Source organism: Cricetulus griseus, chromosome 2, assembly GCF_003668045.3.
Source record: "Cricetulus griseus strain 17A/GY chromosome 2, alternate assembly CriGri-PICRH-1.0, whole genome shotgun sequence".
Taxonomy (NCBI): domain Eukaryota; kingdom Metazoa; phylum Chordata; class Mammalia; order Rodentia; family Cricetidae; genus Cricetulus; species Cricetulus griseus.
The window spans coordinates 281,163,868-281,184,779 of record NC_048595.1 but is presented as its reverse complement, the minus strand read 5'-3'; the positions used below and the strand labels follow the sequence as shown (position 1 = coordinate 281,184,779).

At 43.6% G+C, this 20,912-nt stretch overlaps 1 pseudogene; it reads left to right on the top strand.

Annotated features, from left to right (window-relative positions):
* The first annotated feature begins 15,738 nt into the window (after positions 1-15,738).
* On the top strand, positions 15,739-17,584 carry LOC118238191 (annotated as a pseudogene).
* Positions 17,585-20,912: the final 3,328 nt, after the last annotated feature.

Here is a 20,912-nt window from a genome sequence, read left to right as displayed (position 1 = left end):
TGTGTCAACGTCTAACATTCAAAATGAGCTTGCGTCAGTATAATTCTACGTGCTTTAACTTGGTAGTAGCAGATAAATGTAGCTACTCATTACCAGAATTACTATGTCCTTTTAAATATCTATCTGAGGCAACCTGGGGAGATGGCCAGTCAGTAAAGTGCATCTTACATAGACATGAAGACCTGGATTCAATCCCCAGATCCATGAATTTCCTTCACTGATGGACCATAACCTAGAAGTGTAAGCCAAATAAGCAGCAGGGTGTGGTGGCAATGACTTGTAATCCTAGGACTGAGGAGTGGAAACAAGCAGATCCCTGGGGCTTTCTGGCCAGCCAGCCCAGCCAATTTTCTCAGTGATCTCCAGGACAATGAGGGATCCCATTTAAACAACAGCAAAGTGGACATCTCCTAATGAGTGATGACCTAAGATTATTGTATGGCCTGTTCACAGCCATGCTCACACACATGCATACATATGTATACGTATGCACCTAAGTGCCCCCCTCTCATACACATATACACTAACACCATCCATCTGTGCAAAATGGGGCCAAGTAAAAGTTGGCAACTACAGTCTTTTGTAGACTTCAAGTAGAAGAAGTGAGTTTTCTTCCTCAAGTTACTGTTTTGGTTTTTAACACTCTGTGAAGTCACCGTGAAGGTTTTAGCTTTCATTATCTCTAAATTATATAGATTCATGGCAGATGTCTTCCTTAGAGATAACTTGTGCTCTTAACTATTTTACAGGAAGCATATTTGGGTTTACCTTTTTAGAGTTTCTAAAGTAAAATAATTCATTGTCTTTTTATCTTTTCTTTTTTACTTTGTCTTACCTAAAATATAACACAGAATTCTCACAAATTGCTGAGGTCTAGATAATTATAGAGAAGTATAAGAGTAAGTTTGCTAGTTATGTGTAATTGTGCCCATGTGTAAAAATATAGGGAGAATGAGAAAGGGGGAATAGGCAGGAGAGAAGGTTGAGGTGAAGGAACAGTTGGATGGGTAGGAAAGGGGTGGATCTGGGAGGAGTCAGGGGAGGGGGGAGGAAATGAGTTTAGTCAGAACACATAGGGTGAAATTCTCAAAGAACTGATAAATTTATTTCAAAAGCATAAAGGTGTGGGAGAAGAATGTGTTAAACTCAACAGGAGTGGGTGCAGTCACTTTTCTCAAAGCCAGAGGGTAGCAAAACAGTTAAAGTCAAGTTATGAGGCTGCCAGGTGCACTTGTCAGAACACATCCCAGTGCAGTGGTTAATGGTGTCAACTTTCACACTATTTAGAATTTCCTGGAAGAGTATCTCAGGGAGGGGCTGTCTAGATCAGGCTGGCCTGTGGGCATCTCAGGGAGGGGCTGTCTAGATCAGGCTGGCCTGTGGGCATGTCTGAGAGTGAATTGTCTTGAGTTTGTTAGTTAAGGCAGGAATCCTTGCCCTTTGTAATGGGCACTATTCCCTGGGGTTGGGTAATGGACTGTTGTAGTTATAGAGAGGGAGCTGAGTACAAAAAAACAAAAAAACAAAACAAAAAAAAAAAACAGACATGCTGTCATTTCTCTCTGCCCTTGTCTATGGATGTGATGTGACTAGCTACTTCAAGTTCCTGCCTTGACTTTCCTGAAACAATGAACTATGACCTGGCTTTGTAAGTTATGCAAACATGCATTGCTTTCATTTTTGTTGTTAATCACAGCAACAGAAATAAAATGGGGACACCCAGCTACATCAGCGCCCATATTTCCCACCAGGCAGTTTGGTGATCCACTTGCTCATTCAAGTCACGGGCACCAAGGAGGTATCTCTTGAACCATATGGATCCAGAGTTGTGGTGCAAGAATGACTGACTGTTCCACATCCTTCCCCAGAATCAAGGAGGCATCACTACTTCAGCCCTCTCCTTTAACGTCTGATACTCAAGGTCTTAAAAGGAGACTTGGCCTCTTCCTTGACTTATCCAAGTTTTCAATGTGATGTCTCATCTCTAAGGACTGATGAGGAAAATGCCTCGCAGAAGGCTGCCAAGTCATGCCTTCCCACAGCTGCTGAAAGGTACTTAAAAGTATCATGGAGACCATGTTGGCCTGAGATGGTTCTGTATGTAAGAAGCTGAAGATCCGTGTATACTTCTAAGTCCTTGCTGGAACTCTAGTGCACCTATGTTGTTGTCTAGAAGGGTGGCTAAGACCAGGGAGTAGAGACAAGGCTTATGAGGACCAAGTGATCTGAGCATGTCCTGGAGCAGTTTTGAAGGTCTACACACAATGGGAGAAAACTTAGGTAACTCTGTGCAGAGTGGGTGATCAAATCACAGTGATTTTTGCTTCTACCATGGGAGTCCTACTCTCCATATTGTCTGAAATCAAGCAGAACTGAAATGCAAAGCTATGGATCTATGATGAACCAATTAAAGCAAGTTTTAGGGCTGGAAATGGTTCAGTCAGTAAAGTGACTGTCACACAAACATGGGGGCAGGAATTCAAACTCCCAGAGCTAAAGGAAAAGGCCAGGCATGGCAGTGCACCCTAGTAACTCCCGCACTGAGGGGAAAGGGTGGGGACAGGTGGGTCTCTGAAGCCCATTGGCTAGGCAGTCTATGAGGGCCCTGAGAACCAACCTGGATCTGCCAGAAGAACAGTAATCTTCCTGGCCCCAATCATCATTATTAAACACTGCAAAGTTTTGCTCTCAGTCAAAATGGCTCAAACAACCTAAGCAGTAATGATTATGAATATTATTTCTGTTCAGCTTTGACAAAACCAATCATTTCATTTTTTCCTAAACATGAAATAAAAGGAAAGATGCCTGTTTGAAAAAAGAAAGTGGGCCTCCTGAGTGGAAGATGTGAATATTAACAAGAAGGAGATTTATTCACAGCTATGATATAAGTAATGGACTTAGCCTAACACTCACTAAAGAACTGCAGTGGCAGTGCTGGTCCTAATTAAAATGAAATTAATCGCAGTGTCATTCAGTAAACACTGGCAGAAGGCAGTATGTCCATGATTGTTTTCTTACAGCTCTCATTAACCCAGGATTAGAACCACCCTCATCGTCCACTGCTCAGTCTAAAGCTGCCAACATTTTGAAGAATAATTTAAAATTCAATCATGCAAAGTAAGCAAAAGTGAGACAGATGTGAATGGCAGTCCTTGCTCTCACGTGTGTACTTCCGGAGAATCGCCATAACCAGAGTGACAAGAAATCACCCCATGAGCTTTCAGTGACATTTCATCAGCTCAAAGTATTTTCTCACCACTGTAACTCAAAAAAGGCAGCAGACAAAGATGGAAGACCCAAGTGAGGTACAGTTCCCAAATGAACCTTGGCTTCTTTGCTTTTTTTCCCACAACGGATTCCCAAGGTTGCAATCAACCCGTTCTGCAGCCTCTCCCCATCTCATCCAAGTCTCTGCTCTCACACTAACATGTGGAAGTTGCAATCCTCCATTTTTAAAGTAAAATATGTCTTATATCTCTTGGGATGCCTGCTGGCTCATGAGAAATCCTTATTACCATCTATAATATAGCGGTAGTTTACACATTACAAGTGACAGTCTGGCATTCAAATATTACAGTAGTCCCCTCCTTAGCCAGGGTTTTGCTTCTCATGATTTAAGTTATGTATTGGCAACTGTGATTCAAAAATATCATACAGGAAATTCTAGAAATAAATATGGCCTATGTTTTAAAATGTATGCTGTTCTGACCAGTGTGATAAGAGCCTGAGAGCTGTCCTGTTCCACCCATTCCGTGATGAGAATTTCTTTGCCCAGCGTATACATACTGTACATGCTAACTTCCCGTAAGTCACTCAGTAATAATCTTGGTTATCAAACCGGCTATTACATTGCCAACATGCTTGTGTTCAAGCAGCCCTTGTATCACTCAGTAATGACGCTGAATTTCAAGAATAGTGATGCAAAGGAGGCTTCAGAGCACACACAAGGGAAGGTTAACTCTGGTACAGTGGGCAGCACTGCAGATCATATAGGAAAAAGCCGCACACATGTAGCATTCAGTACCTTACACACTTTCAGGAATCCACAGGGGTCTTGAAACAGCCCCAGAAATAAATAGTGCCAATTAAACTTTCTACCAATCCCTCAATTACATTTTTCCTTCCCTCATCTCCCTAAGGAATCTGACCAGAGTCATCTTTTTCCTCTTTATGTGAGTTATAAGAACAGGCTAAGAGCTGAGAAGTCCTTGTTAAACAAATCTGTCTTCCTGGTGAGCACCTGCCAGTGGCATTTTGGAGACACTCTGTATAGACCCTGCATCACTCCCAGCTTCCCCAACAACCACCAACACATAAACAAATCTCAACCTCAGCATGTCATAAACACGTGCTTAATGGTGAGGTTAAAACAGTATGGAGAGTCCAAAACCCACCTTCTAGAAGGGTGCAGACAAATAGGCTACATATAGGAAGCAAGAATGGAACTTGGGAACAAACAAAAGCCAGCTTGGAAAACCAGTATGAAAACCTCAGGTCCCTCCTATGTAACAACTTTATCACCTCAGTTGAGGAATCAACCAACCCTATGACTTCTCAAATTGTTCCTGATCTCTGGGTAGTCAGAGGATCCCTGCCAGAAGCCTGGCAGAAGTCAAGAGTGAAGGCAGATTAGAAAGCTATTTATAGCAACAAACCCAGTAAGAGGAGATGAGCCCCTGGGTTAGGTCACTGCAGTCAACAGAAAGGTCAGGCTTGCAAATAGCACATGATGGAGCTGGTTGGATGTGGGAAGGGTGTGAAGAAGAGAAGAGGAGGAGAAATAAGTGAAGACTCCAGCCCAGTCGTCTGGGCCCCTAATAAAGGAAGAAGTGAGGACTTGGGGATTGATTTCCAGCTTAAGTTGTATTAGAAGCTCCTTTTAGCAAATGCTATAAAGCTGAGCTAAGAATGTGGAGCCAGAAACCATGCAGACAGCACTGAAGCCAGGCCACGCATGCCTTGCCAAGCTCTATTTTTGAGCGGCATCCAAAAGCGAGTTCTGTCAGTACTTCATCACACAACTGAATCCTGTCGTTTCTTTTCTAGCTTTGAGCTCATACATTCAAGGGCCTTACTGGGTCACCACTCAGAAAAGCTAGGACCATTGTCTGGCAGGGTATTGTCCCAAGAAATAGCTCTGCTGCCCCTGTTTCATCATCTGTACTGAACATCGCTAATGGTCTACTTTGGGGCTGGCTGCTCAACCTCTGCTATCTCTTATCTCAGTCTCCAGGGACACTAGTTATGGAAAGTCTAGACTGTCACTTTTACCACCCAAAACAGTGCCTATCAGAGAACAGAACAGAATGAATTGAAGTGCCCTGGGAGACTGCTATGTAACCACACATGGCCCAACCTGGAAAATCATCAAGTCAACCCTTTATGAAACATAGCTAGGGTCTTTGGTTACAGATATTGTTGGACAGTTCTCTCTCTGCTCCTCCATCCATCTCATGTGGCTGCTCATATGACCTATAGTTAACAACTGCTGAGAGGCAACTTGGCAGCAGCACCTTCCCTCCTTCCCTGAGGTCACACTCCACACTAAATAAGGCCTTCATATGGTATTTCTTTTGCTTAGCTCGGCTTTCTGCAGAATCTAGGCCAGGACACAATAGAAATGAGCAAGTAAAGAAGCATAGACATCAGCTTGCTTTTAATTATTTGAGTGTGTAGGAAAAGAAGGGAAGATGGCATCCCTTTGGGGATATGTATACCAACTCAGATTGGTTGGCTAGCCCAGGTAACTATTTCCAGAAGAGCCAGCAAGGAGCTATACAACATGGTTGTTGTTAGCATTTATATTCTAAAATCCCAGGCTTCAAAATACATATGTCATGCAAAGAATTCAATGCATACCACTCTAATGGCCCTGTCTGCAGAATTTTAAGGTACAGTCAGCTACTCTCCGAGAATGTTCACCTAATACTTCATTCTCTGTTCACTGATAGACACACCCCTCCTTCCAGTCAACTCTATTCAGCTTGTTATTTCTCCCTTAGCTTCTTCTTTTGGGGGCCAGCTGTACTAAAAAGCCAAGCCTTTTACAGTGTTCCTGAGAATAGGATCCATGTAAGCCTCATTCTTTGAGAGACTCAGTCAAAATATAACCCTCCCCCCTACCAAAAAAACAAAAACAAAAGCAAAAACATGATAGTAAGTTCAACAGAAATCATTGCCTCCGGTCCTCTGGGGAATGAAGTTATGCAATAAAGATAACAGGAAGAATGGAGATGGGTTCGGTTCTCACCTGTCTACAGAGTACAGAGGACTCTGCAGAGGGAGACACGTCCTTTCCACATAGAATGGAACGTTTACTCACTCAGTACTGTAGCATACCCACCATGTATTGCGGGATACACCCCTTAACAAGAAGGTGCCTTCCAGTCTCCGTGGATCTTTCTGAGCAGTGAGAGCGGAAGATCCTGCTTCTCGTGGCCAGGAGCTCCAAGAATTCACAGGCCTACAGGTGACCTAGTAGTACCAATTGCTGATGGAGATACCATCAGCTTCTCCTCTGCCTTTGGTCCCTACCTTCCAGGTGTTGGCCACACTCCAGTGAGTGGTGGGTGCCTAAGGCCACTCAGCCCACCTACGTGTGGCTCGGCTCCCAGTTGACAGAGGGCCTTCTTCTACAGGTCCTGTTACTTCATCCCTAGAAGCAGCAGCTGCTCTCTGGGTTAGCTCTGAAGGTTCCTGTCTTCAGGGTATCATGTGGGTACATGAGAGCCTGGTCACCTGGCTTATGCTGGCAGCTGAGAGCTGGAGTTATCCCAGAACTGCCCCTCCCCACTTAAATCAGCATTCTTCAGATTTTGGTTCACCCCAACCAATGAGGGAAATATACTGTACACTGTTTCAAAGAACTTTTAAGAAAGATAATTATGAATCCATTTCAGGGGCAGTAAGATTGTTCAATGAGGAAAGCTGCTTGCTGCCACACCTAAAGACCTGACTCCAGGGCCCCACTGGTAGAAGGAGAGAACAGAATCTCATGCATTGCCCTCTGACCTGCATGTGAGCATTCCACATTTTATGCACACACACACATCAATAAATAAATTTAAATTTAAAAATGAGTGATGAATGTGTTTCAAAGTTATTTTTCATAGCCGAGTGTGGTGGTACACAACTTTAGTCCCAGCACTTGAGAGACAGAGGTAGGCAGATCTCTGTGAGTCCAAAGCCAGTCTGAGCTACATAGTGAGCACCTGTATACAAAGGAAAACAAAAAACTATAAAAGACTAATTCCAAAGATTTATTTGTGGTAATCATACTTCACAGGAAAAGAAAGTGGATATGGCTCTATTTTATCAACATATAATCATTGTATAAAACACTGGATTTCATGATGACATTCATAATACTTTGATCATTTCCAAGTCCAGGTTTCTTTTATTGCTTCCCACTTCCTGCTGGCCCCTTTTCTCTTTCCAAATAGCCTCCCTTCTATCTCCATGTATCTTTTTTTTAATCCAGCATCCACCTATGAGAGAAAATGTGCATTATTGGTTACTCTGACTATGACTCATACCACTCACTATGACAGTGTCTAGTTCTACTCATTTTCCTGCAAATGATATGACTGTGTTCTTTAATCCGGATAAAACCCCACTGTTTGTGTGTAGCACGTTGTCCTTATCCATTCCTCTGCTGGATGCCTCCAAGGATCCCATATCCTGGTTCCTATGCACAATGCTACAATGGACATGGGAGTGCAGGTATCTCCATGATGTGTGACTTAGATCTTTCTATGTTATATCCAAAGGAGTGGCATAGCTGAGTCCTATGGTAGTCCCACTTTTAGTTTTTGAGGAGTCACCATACTTATTTCCATAATGGCTACACTAATTTACATCCCCAAGGTGGTTACTATTTAACTCCAGTAAATGCTTGGTTAAAGGTCACTCAAGTGTTAACTCAGCTAATGGTCGACTAGTGGGTAGGTAACTGGCCTCCTTGCTCAAGTCTTAATCCTTTAAAGTAGACCAGAAAATTGCTTAAATGTTTCCTCAGGAATAGTACTTTCTTTCCAGAAAGAGGCTGTGGACCATATTACACTAAGGCTTCTACCTCAGTGGAGATTGGGAACAATTTTCTCAGTATAATTGCACCTGGGAAACAAATGTTTGCATCATTGAAATAGAAGTCACAAGAAATACCTGTCCAATCCAGAGAGTTACATTTTTTTCCTTTCATTTTCTATTTATTAAAATTATTTGTTATTTTTTATTATTTGGGAGTTGAAGAGATGGTCCCATAGATAAAAGCTCATATCACACAAACCTGATAACCTGAGTTTGGTCCCTGGATCCCACAGTGGAGGGAGAGAATTGACTCCTGAAAGTTGTCATTTGACCTCCAAATGTGCACTGTTAAAAGCAATGGCAGGGGTTGTTTTCAAATGTGTCATCAACTGGTTACCATAGCATAGTGGTTATCACTTTCGCCTCACACTCCAATGTGTCATCTACTTCCCTCAATAATGTCATTTGAACTTGTTATTCTGTAAGTTTGGAGGCTTTGAAGTGCAAGACTGACGTCATATTATTTGTCTGTCAAATGGTTTCTATGAAGCACATTTACGATCTTGTAACAGAAGGCAATCTTTAAAGACGAGAAAGTTCATGGCAGCATTGTGTATAATAGATGGAAACCAGAAATAACCCAGATGTCCGTCAGCAGAAGAGTAATTGGTACAGAGAGAATTGTGGGAAAGTTGTACAAAGGAATGTTTCCTGGGATCTTAAAAGATCATACTCCTGGTACACAAACCAGAATGACTCCCACAGTCATGCTGAGAACAAAAGAAGCTATACATGAACAAAGATACGCTGCACGAGTCTATTTATATGAAGCCAAAGACCAGACGAAAATAAACCAGTGGCGAGAGGACTGAGAATGGTGGTTGCCAGGGCTGGAGAGATGACTCAGCAGGTAAAGGCATACTCAATTCCCAGAACCTTCATGGAGGCTCCCAACAACAGTCACAGAGGACAGAGCGCCCTCTTCTGGCCTCTGTGGTCACTGCATGCAAAATACCAATACACATAAAATAAAAGTTTATTTAAATAGGGGTTGCCTCTGGGTTTTGGAAGGGCAAGATGACACCTTCTGGGTGTGGAAACATTCATTTTTTGCAACCTTATCAAAACACAATTATTGTGCAATGATCTTATCAAGTTGATAGACACTTAAGCTCTTCTCTCCAACAGTTTTCAAGTAAACAATACACAGTTATTAACTATAGTCACCATACTGCAGAGTAGATCCCCAGAACTTTATATGGATTTCAACCACTTACACCAACATTTTTCCAACCTCTCACCAGCCCACAGCCTCTGAAAACCACATTCTTATCTTCAATCTTTTGGATTCCACATACAAATGGAACCATACCACATTTTTCTTTAGCATGCAGCTTCTTTCACTTTGAATATTATTCTCCAGACTTAGTCATGTTATTTTTAAAGCTGTATAGTATTCCAACACACACACACACACACACACACACACACACACACACACAATGGGTCCACGAATGGATCAGAACTAGCCCTCAGATCTTCTAAATTCAAAGTTCTCCCATAGCAACTGTCACCTCCGCCCTCCCTAAGTTGTCTCATTAGGATCCCCCTTTGTCTATCTTCCTTGGGGGAATTTCGGCCTGGTGGCCATCAGGGCTACCACATGGTATGCACACATTACACACAGGCAACCAGTTTCTTCTCCATCATCCCAGTTGGCTTATTCCTCTCAACAAACTCAGAAGAAGACTATCTAGTCCCCTTCTCATATACAATAACTGAGGTTAGGGGAGATTTGATCACTTCAAGGGGTCACATGGCAAATAAACCAGGTGACTCAAACCCAGGCTGCCTGACATCTGTGTCCTTCAGAGACAATGTGTTTGCCTCCTTTCCCAGTCTTCACAAAAAGCAATCTTCCATAAGTGTGCATGACTATGACACACCCCAACCTGCTTGTAGAGCTACTGTCCTTCAGCCTGTGACCATAGCTGTTCCTATCACAGCCACAGTCTTTAGATCCCAGGAGAGGAAACCCCTTGGGATTTCAGGGATTTCCTCTGCCACACAGATGATACTGGAGTCAGTGGGGACAGCGTTTAAAGAGTAGACACTCCTGTCAACACTCAAATCAGCTAAGACCTGTTTATTTGCATAACGTTATAAGGGAGGAAATGCCATATTTCCACATAAACAGACCAAACTAATGTGCAAACTTCACCTTCCTAACAGGATGGTATGTGTTAGAAAATAAATCCACACTTCAGGACCAAGTGTTTTGAAATGGAAATTTCAATTGACAGCTCAAATATCACTTTCTCGCCTCCTGTGGTGGAATCAGTTCCAGGCTGAGGTCTCACCAGCTCTCCATAATCTACTGGTAAGAAAAAGAAAGTTCCTACTAGCCAGAAGCTGGCCTGGTACCCATGCTCGAGAGTGGGCAGAGCCACACTGTGGCCACTACCAGATTAGATGAAACCAGGCTGCTTCCTGACCATTCCTGAATATAGCTAAAAACTACAGCAGGGAGTAAGCTGAAATGACAAGCGGCCTTCCCAACCCTGATTCATGGATAGGATGACAGGCACCCCTCTCACCCCTGAAATCACGGATAGGATAAGAGCTCCTTTGTCAGTCTGGGTCTTCTCAGTCTACTCCCATCCCTTTGCCTCTGGGTAGGAATTACCAAGATACTCAGTCACAGTTTCTCCCTTCAGCATGACAGTGTCGGAGGCAGAACAAAGCTAGTCTGCCTTTAGCAACATCCCCCAAAGAAAGTTTTCCAAGCAAAAAGCAAAAAGCCTGCAATTCCCTTTTCATACTCTCTAACTAACACAACCCAAGGTCCCTCAGGATGTCTACCCCTTCAATATAAGGACTTTTCTTCTCCTTCTCCTTCTCCTTCTCCTTCTCCTTCTCCTTCTCCTTCTCCTTCTCCTTCTCCTTCTCCTTCTCCTTCTTTCTCCTTCTCCTTCTTCTTCTTCCTCCTCCTCCTCCTCCTCTTCTTCTTTTTAATCAGTCTTTCTACTAGAGTGTCCTGGAAGGCCTTTGCCTAAAGAGTGATGTCCTCAGCCACCTGCCATCCTGTTACTATGTCACCGAGTTGTATGCTGAATTTATACTGAAGTTAGAAAATGAGATGAAATGCATGAGTATAAACCCTGTTTCTTTTTTTTTTTTTTTTTAACAACTTAGATTCCATGTAACATCACACAAAACAAGGTCAAAATGTCAGTGAAAAAGCAAGAGTGTCTGTCTACAATTACAAGTATTCCATTCTTTAAAGATTTTTATTTTATCTTCAATTATGCATATCGTTGTATGCCTACATGTGCAAATTTTTTTGCACATGGGGCGGTTCATTTGGAAGCCAGAAGAGGGCGCTAGATTAGCTAATCATAAAGGTCTGGAGGTACAAACAGGAAGTGATACTGTTAACTAAAGGCTAGCTCTGCCCTCTGAGCTTCAGGCAAACTTTATTGTTGAAGTAGAATCAAGATGTCACCACATGGAGGAGCAAGCAGAAAGCCTGATCCAACATAGGGAAACTAGGTTCCCCACTGTTCCGGGCAGTGCCTCAGGGAAGCAAGCCAATAGTAGGATTCTTGCCTGCAGGGGGCTTGTGTTCTCTCACAGGAGACAGCGAACAAATACACAGGATAGGGATAAGCATGAAAGACGATCAAGACTGGAGAATAATGCAGGAGGGACTCATAGACAGCATTCTGGATAGCTATAGTGTTGTTATCAAAGGAAAAAGCTCCGTGGCTTTGGGTCTGGGAATCCTATGTAATGGTCAGAGGCTGCCACACTTTGATGAATTCCTATGAAAGTAACAAAACAATTTTTGAGAAAGCTGATGATTTAGCTAGCACTTGCAGCAGATTGCTGATGGTATCTCTGATCAATCAGGAGGGAGCCCAGATGACGCCATCTTTTGACCACAGTTCTAAACACAGGTGTTGCCTACCTCCTCAAGTAAATGTAAGATAACGACATTCTATACCACCACCAAGGTGATTTGATTTCTGGAAAATATTGTTCAGTGGCTATAGGATTGTTCACTTCAAAAAAACAATACTTTAGACTTGGGTACAGCTATCTGAGATGGTCCTTTTCCATGCATTTACTCAAAATCATCTCACCTAGTTTGCTGGGATTGCATAAGACAGGGAGTCAGTGTGGTTACTGACTCAATGTTCCCACCCCAAGAGCAGTAGCTGCTTGTGGATGTTGGAAGTGTTCCTGCTGCTGGGGAATTCCATATGATAGAATTGCAATAGCTTCATGAAAGGGATTGTTCAGGTTGAAATATTAGTGACGAAAAGAATGTACTGAGATAGCACTTACCGAGTGAATCACCACTGGGAAGCAGTCCCTGGGTAAGGGAAACCCTTCAATCATAACACTAAGGAGCCTGGCAGTGTTCACAACCTTGATAAGTTCTTCTCCCCTCTTTGCTCTTTGCTCATCACCAGTGGCACTGTGACCTGAATTGAATTGATGGTGCCTCATTCATTTCATCGGCTTGAATTACTGTGGCAAATAGCAGAAGTAAGCCAGCTTATAAATAGCCAAGGGTTTGGGAGATGGCACAGCATGAGGACTGGAATTCAATCCCCAGGAGACACTTAAAGAAAAAACCCACACGTGGTGGTATACATTTGTAAGCTCAGCTCTGTAGAGACACGAAGATCCCTGGGGTTTACTGGCTGGCCAGTCCAGCCTAATTGGGGAGCTCTATGTTCAGTGAGAGATCTTGACTCAAAAAAAATGAGGTGAATAGTGTGAGGCTTAACAAGAGAAAGAAACCACCAGAGCTCTGCTGAGGTTGAAAGATAAAGCTTTATTCGAGGTTCAGATTGCCAGTCTGGCTTCAAGTGAAGAGAGAACAGCCCTGCTAAAGGGCAAGTTTGGAATTTGACTGGGCAAGAGAGTGGTTGGGGAGCATTAAGGGAAAAGGAACTGCTACAATCAAGAGTAAAAATTACTATTGTGAGCAAAATGTTTTAATCACTAAGATGGCAGGATGTTGTGTTGTCAACCTGCTCCACCGAGATAAGGGTCAGGTGACTTCTGCAAAATGCAGTAAGTTCAGCCTCCACGTCCTCAAAGTGAAAGTGTTGGCATGAGATCTCTGCCAAATAGGGGAGAAAGATGGGGAATTACAAGGGGGAAAAAGTGGGTAAGAGGAATGCTGTTGAACACACAAGATAAAATCCTGGGACAATGTGGGGTTGGCTGTCAACCCCTACTACAGGGACCTTTGAGGGACAGGTGTTATAGAGTAGTAAGGCAGTACTGACCACATGACTCCGTGTCTAAGACAAATGAAGCAGGCTTACTTGCCACTTGGACTGTTACCCTGGGCTCCTCAATTGTGGTGGAAAGAGCATTGTTGGCAGCCAAGTCATAGGATGCTATCAGTCTTCAACCACCGGGCCCTGAAGAACTCATCCTCTGAGGGGTTTGGGGAAGGAGCTGGCCTACCGTGTTACAGCAAGGAAAGGCAATTGTCCTTCCAGTGTTTCTGTCCACCACATTATCAGCAAGACTTTTAAAGTGGCTGAGGTGAAAGGACGGGATTGGACAGGTGTCCCTAACTGAGGTCAAGGGGACCCTAAGGGAGACGGGCTCAATGTGGTATTCAGGCATGACTTATGGCTGGAGACCAGGCCTTGACGACAGACTAACCCGAAAGAGATACACATCAAGAACAGGCCAGCCTAGAAGGGAGCATACTGAGAACAAGCTAGCCCCAGAAAGGACATTTACTGAGAAGGAGATGAGATCAGAGACACCAGAGGTTTAATCCATTATTGTCACGGCAGGTAGCATGGGGACATGAAAGTAGGCATGGTGCTGGAGAAGGAGCTGAGAGCTCTACATTTGATCTGCAGGCAGCAGAAACAACTGTGTACCATACTGAGCAGAGCTTGAGCAAAGGAGACGTCAAAGCCTACCCTGACAATGACACACTTCCTCCAATAAGGCCATATCTTCCAGAACAAAGCCACGCCTCCTAATAGGGCCACTCCCTTTGGGGGCCATTTTCTTTCAAACTACCATAGCATTTTAGATTATGTCACAATTTATGCCAAGTATGACAGGGCCTCCATGTCAGGATCCTTTCTGAAATTCCATATAATCAAGACAAACCCATGCTTTTCTGTCTTTGCCAATTCAAATCACCCTGACTCAGCATTACTCCAACCAAATGCTTCCCATTGTGTTGCCCGCACCATGTCAACCCCACTCACTCAAGTGCTTTAGAGCTGTTCTTTCCTTGTCTTCCCTGGAGTCAATATCACCCTGTTGCTTCCTCTTCCTCTTCTTTATTTCTGCCTGAAAGGCAGGTATACAACACTTTCCTGTTTCTCCTTTGTGGAAGTGGTATGCAATGAATGGATCCTAGGGGCCTTCCATGAAGACAAGCACTCTGCCACTGAGCGACATATCCACAGTCCTAGAACTTTTCCTTCATAAGTGTTTTCACAGAATAAACAGACACAAGTTAAAGAAACACACAGCATTCATGGAGACCCCAGAGATTTGAACAGTCACAGTTTATGGAGGACTTTGTGCACTTGGCCTTCTACTTACTCCTAGCTCCGAGCAAGTGTCTCTCAACCTCAGCTCTTCAGGAGAGTAATGAATCCCTTCCTATGCTGTACTCTCTCTTCCCTGGCAGTGCAATGTGGCTCTCAGTTAAGCAGCTGACCCTTGGTTTGCTTCTACCTAAGGAGACTAGTGAGATCTGAGCTCAATACTGTCAGCTGTGAGATTTAGATTATAGTCTCAAAATGGTTACCCAACTTTTCCACAATAACTGGTGGTAAGAGAGAACAGTTACAACTCCTTGTCTAGGAAGCTGTTTAAACTAGTATAATTTCATCCGTCTGAGATAATTAGGTATGTGTGCTCAAAGCCAGGGAACTAAATGGGCCAGAATCTACACATTCCTCACAGATACTGCCTCTGTGTTCTTACTTGTCTGCTTGTTTGACTATTCCTTACTTCTAACTCAATGAAGTGTTTCATTCATCACTAATTTGTCATAAGCTGTGCCCAACAGTCAGGAACACCTTTAAGGAACCGTGCCACAAATCCATGAATTTGCAGGCAGAGGGGCCTGCAGTAGAACCACTCACCCACACACCCCAGCTGTCTGCTACCAAGGAAACTATTTTCCATGAAAGAATGCCAAGAATGATAGAAACTTCACCACCACCAAAATGTGAATTTAACATTCATTTCTTCCTAGTTGAAAGGGAAGAGGAGCCTTGTCCCAAGACAGCCAGTTTTTTCCCTCATGAACAAACACCTTCATGTCTCTTTAAAGATAATTAGATACTACTAGGTAGAAAATAAATTATTTTCCAGAGGGGAGAATGTGTTAGAGATGGTGGCACATGCCTATAACCCTGAGAGTTTGAAGCAAGAGGATGGCCTTGAGATTAAGGATAATCTGGACTACATAGAGAGACCCTGCCTTAAACAACAAACAAAGGAGGTAAGGTTGCTTCATTATTATAATCAAGACCAAGCAGGCCTTGGGGTCCAACAGTCTTGGCTTAAATGATAGCTTCTGCAATATAAACTTCCTTGTTCAGGTTTTTAACCTCTGTACATATGATCGTGGTCACAATTAAAAACAGAGCTATAGATACATATTGAACTCCAGTTGGGAGAGGTGAGTCTGGTCTCAAAATGGAGGGTTAGGATCCAAAGGAACCAGAGAACTTGGGGAGGCTGTTTGTTGGTGGTCTTAGCTTTGAAACTACAGGTGATAGTTTAAGAGAACATTCTGAGAAATTGGGCACACTTACAAGCTACATAGTAATGAGAGACCACCAAACAAAAACGTTCCAGGGGCTTTGTTTTGTGGCTTACGCTTGTGTTGAAAGACAGATGCAGCATTACGTGCTGGACCACAGGAGGCTGCTGGCCGTGTGGTGGGACAAAGTCAGTCATCTCTGGAGAGGATTCTGTAAAGCCTGCTGCCCCTTGAGCAGGGGAGAAAATGTTGGTTTGTGGCATTAAAGGAGATAAAGAAGAACATAATTAGAGACTACTTTGAAAAGTGCAAAACCTTAGATGTTGAAACCTTACATGTTGGAAGACAGCCAGAGTGGAAAAAAAGAGGATTTGCTTCTGTAACCTTTGATGATCACAGCACAGTTGATAAGGGTGTTGTTCAGAAATACCACACTATTAATGGGCATAATTGTGAAGTGGAAAAGGCCCTTTATAAACTATGCATACATACATCCAGAGTGTGCTGATCACAGAGAGGTCATGGTGGTGGATCTGGCAACCTCTGGGTTGTGAGGAAAGGAGGTGGTAGAGGTAATTGTGGTCATGGTGGAAACTTGGTGAATAGGAGGGTACGATGGTGGAAAACAGTCGGGTTTGGGGCTTTCTCCTTCCACAGCTTACATATGCACACACATATGCACACACATATGCACACACATATACACACACATATGCACACACACACATATACACACATATGCATACACACATACACACACATACACACGCATATGCACACATATGCACACATATACACACACATGCACACACATATACACACACAAATATACACACACATATACACACACATGCACACACACATATGCATACACATGCACACACATATACACACACAAATATACACACACACATATACACACACATGCACACACACATATGCATACACATGCACACACATACGCACACACATATGCATACACATATACACATACATGCATACACATACACACACATACACACACACACATATGCACACACATACGCACATGCACACACATACTCATATGCATGCACGCACTTAAAAAAAGAAAGAAACCAAGCGTGAAACGGCTGTGTGCCAACTTTTCTAGCCATGGAAAACTGCTGCTGCCTCCTCCACAGGCATCTTTTCTTGCACAAACCAATTGGCTGTGGGCCTTTTGCATTAGAGATTCAGGGAAGTTGTGAATTACAAATTGAACTGACAATGAAGGTTTCCTAAAAGTTTGCCATGTGTCTCCCGATTACAGAGTATTTCATTGTACCATTTGCATAGACCTCCAACGAGATAAATCAGGTCTTTGGGGTCAGATGGAGCCTAAGATTAAATCCCTGCCTTGCTACCTTCTCCCCTGTCATCCTGGAAACATTTAAATGTGGCGTTCTCTTTTGTGCCTGGCTCAGAGTCAATGCCCCCCCTTCCAGCTTCACCGTGTTACACTCTGTGGATACTGACCCTCCCACCAAGCAGACTGTGCTTCCAGGAGTGCCTCCAATGCCATAGCATCCCTGTCCACCATAGCAGGTTTTCCTCCTCTGAGGCAGCCAGTGATTTCTGCAGGTACAAGTGTTCCCTAGCTCTCAAATGGTTTTTGTTACTAATGTTCTTATTTACTATAAACAAGCTCCTGGAAGAAGGCCTAAGCCTCACTCACACAACCTGCACTTCCGGAAGCATCTCCCACGCTGTATCTTCAATGTTGCCGATGCTCAGCCTTCTCGAGAAAGAACAGACTAATAGAACAGATATATAACAGAAGAAGATAGAGTAAGGAGATTGATTAAAGGGGCTTACAGGCTATGGTCCAGCTAGTCCCACAATGACTGTCTACCAATGCTGTTCAGTTCCTGAGGGTGGATGCCTCAGCTGCTCTACAAAAAAGCAGATTGGGCAAGGCAGAATGCAGTACCTCTCCATGGTCTGCTTGAGTTCCTGCCCTGACTTCCTTCCATGATGAACAGTGATATGGAAGCATAAGCCAAATAAACCCTTTCCTCCCCCATTTGCTTCTGGTCACAGAGTTTCATCACAGCAATAGTGACTCTAAGACAAGCAGTAATCACAGATATTTGAAACTGAGGGTCCATCTACTGCCATAGGCCAGGCACAGGAACACAGGTCATCACTAGTACACTGACCATGGAACCTGCCGTGCAGCAGTGCCTAGTAAGAGCTTGTAAAATGGATGAACCAGCCCTCTGGCCCAGCTCTGTGATAGAGTGCTTGCTGGTCAAGTGGGAAGTTCAAACCTCAACAAACTGTGTCCCAACCACCATGGGTAGCCTTGCTGTGGATGTTTTGAATTGGTTCTTCATAATCTTCCAGCTACTAGAAGTGAATTTGCAGCCCAGCCATCAAGCTATTGGTCACCAGCCTCTCCTCCCAGCACAGGTGAAACCATGAGAAAGGTGGTAAGTTAACCTCTGGTACACCCCAAGTTTGGATTTAATGCCACAACTTGAAAGCATTAGAATGACTCACCCTAGCACAGCAGTTCTCAACCTGTGAGTTACAACCCCGTTGGCAAACCTCTGTCTCTGAAAACATTTACATTATGATCCTTAACAGTAGTGGGGTTCGGCTGTTAAACAGTAGCGGGGTTACAGTTATAAAGTAGCAACAAAAATAATTTTATGGTTGGGGGTCACCACAACATGAAGTGCTGTATTAGAGGGTCACAGCATTAGAAAGGTTGGGAACCACTGTCCTAGCGCATGCTTTCCTGGGCCACTGTCATCAGCTAAGGTCTCAGAGGCCAGTTAAATGCTGTTCTCACCTGGTCTGTGATAGTGAATGAGAAGCTAACTGACCCAGTTGGCCTTGAAAGTTAAATCCCAGCATGAGAGTGCTTATGAGCCTTGCAAGGGGAGGCCATTCCAGAAGAGACCACTTCAGAGACCCATTAAAATCTTCTCTAAGTTTGGCACCACTTAAGGAGCACACTCGCTGACTTAGTAAAGGGCACTCAGGACTCATTAGTGTGAAATTAGCTGTGGGAGGACATAAAAACAATTACCAAGAAATGAGCTGGCTTTAGCTCATTGGTTCCTACTCAAACTGTCTTGTCTTCACAAGACACTGGTCCACCATAGAGCTTTCCAGACCCAGGCTCAAATATGACTTCAATGGGTCACCTGGGCAAGAGCCAGCAGGATCCGGAGAAATGCTCCTTTCAGGTCCCTCTTATCTCAGTGATATTTGGTCCTTGACTAGCTGGGAGGAAACCAAGACTCTTGGTAGCTTGATAAGAAGCAGTAGGGAGTCACAAGGCAAGGTAAATCTCTGGCATCAGAGGACTTGCTATTTTTAAGTGTTATTGCCCTTTTCACTCATATATTTGCTCATTCTGCTATTCAAAAATTCCATGGCATTCCAAATGTCTGACCACATAGGGGTAAAAAAATAGCCCCTTTCCACATGGTTTTTTCAGTCTATCAAAGGATACATACCTTCATCAGAAACACAGACGCTGAAGGCTAGTGAAAAAACCTCATGTAACCCATAGAACCACTCAGAAGAGGGGGGTCTCTACTCTGGAGTCCTCGAGATAGGTGACCATCCTAGTTTGTTTTCTATTGCTGTGTACCCATGGCTGAAACAACTTGGTGAGAAAAAGATTATTTAATACATCCTGGTCGCAGTCCATCGAGGGACATCAGGACAGCAAATGAAGCAGAAACAGAGGCAGGCACCATGGAGGAGTGTTGCTCTCTGATTTCCCCCTCATCCCTTGCTCAGCTTGCTTTCTTATACAGCCCTGGACCATCTGACCCAGGGTATCATCACCCACAGTGAGCTTGTCCCTCCTGTATCAATCAATAGTCAAGAAAATGCTCCCATAGACATGCCTATAGGACAATGTGATAGAGGCATTTCCTTAATTGATATTCCCTCTCTATATATAAGTTGTTTCAAGCCAACAGAAACTAGCCAGCACAGTGACCAAAAAATGACTCATACATGGGAGTTTGGGGAGAAGACAGCTCAGATAGGCTACACAAGAGAAAACATTAGCTTCCCTAAGTTTCAGTGCTGTTATCCATCAACTGGGAGAAGCCACAGGCCTACCATTCCCGATGTCATCTCAGTGACATTCCTGGGAGCCTTAGAGAACAAATGACTAGCACAGGACTAACACTCTTGTCCCACTGGGGTCACTCACACTGGCAGGCCCAAGTTTCTTGAAGGTGTCAAGTACATTTCAGAAAATGCCCCCCTGGCAACCAGGAGAGTGTATTTCTAGCATCCAACAGCCGGCCGGAATTAGGAGGGAGCCAGCAGCGAGGGAGGAAAGCAAAGTGCAACAGTTGAAGCCCTTTGATAAAGCTCTAACCACAGGCCCTGTTGCTAAAGCAGGAAAGTCCACAAGCTTGAAATTAAATTTGTTCATCACTATGCCAGCCTTACAGTCATCCAAGTTCTTTCGGCTGTGGGATCATAGTCTGTCTGTGACCCCTCATGCATCACATCAAGATTCACTTCACGCCTGTTACCTTGTTTGATCTTTTAGAAAGATCAACCTGAGAGGCAAGTATGACAGCTAGTCATGGTTCCTTCTTTTTTCTTAATACATTGATCTGGGCTGGTGAGATGGTTCAGTAGGTAAAACACTCGTTGTACAAGCCTGACAAGCCGTGTTTGATCCCTGGGACCCACATAAAGGTAGAAGGAAAGAACTGACTCTACAAGGTTGTTATTGAGCTCTATGCACTTGCCATGGCACACACATGCACACACAAGTGCTCGAGAAACTCTCACCACACCACACCACGCATACACCACACACACACATAATAATAATAATTAATAAATAATATTAAAAATAGATTTCTGAATTGTTGAGGGGCAGAGACTAACTCTCTTGCTTGGGTCACAGGTTCTACAGAAGGGGGTAGGGTCATAGGTCATCCTAGGTTCCTCCTTGGGTCACTAAAACATGACGTTTCTGAATTCTAATTGTTTAAGAAGCATCCAAAATCAAACAGAAGAAGAAGGCACATGAATTCATACCAGATATAAATCAAGTTTTCTCTATGCACTTTTTTCTTTGGATTTCAAAGGAAAC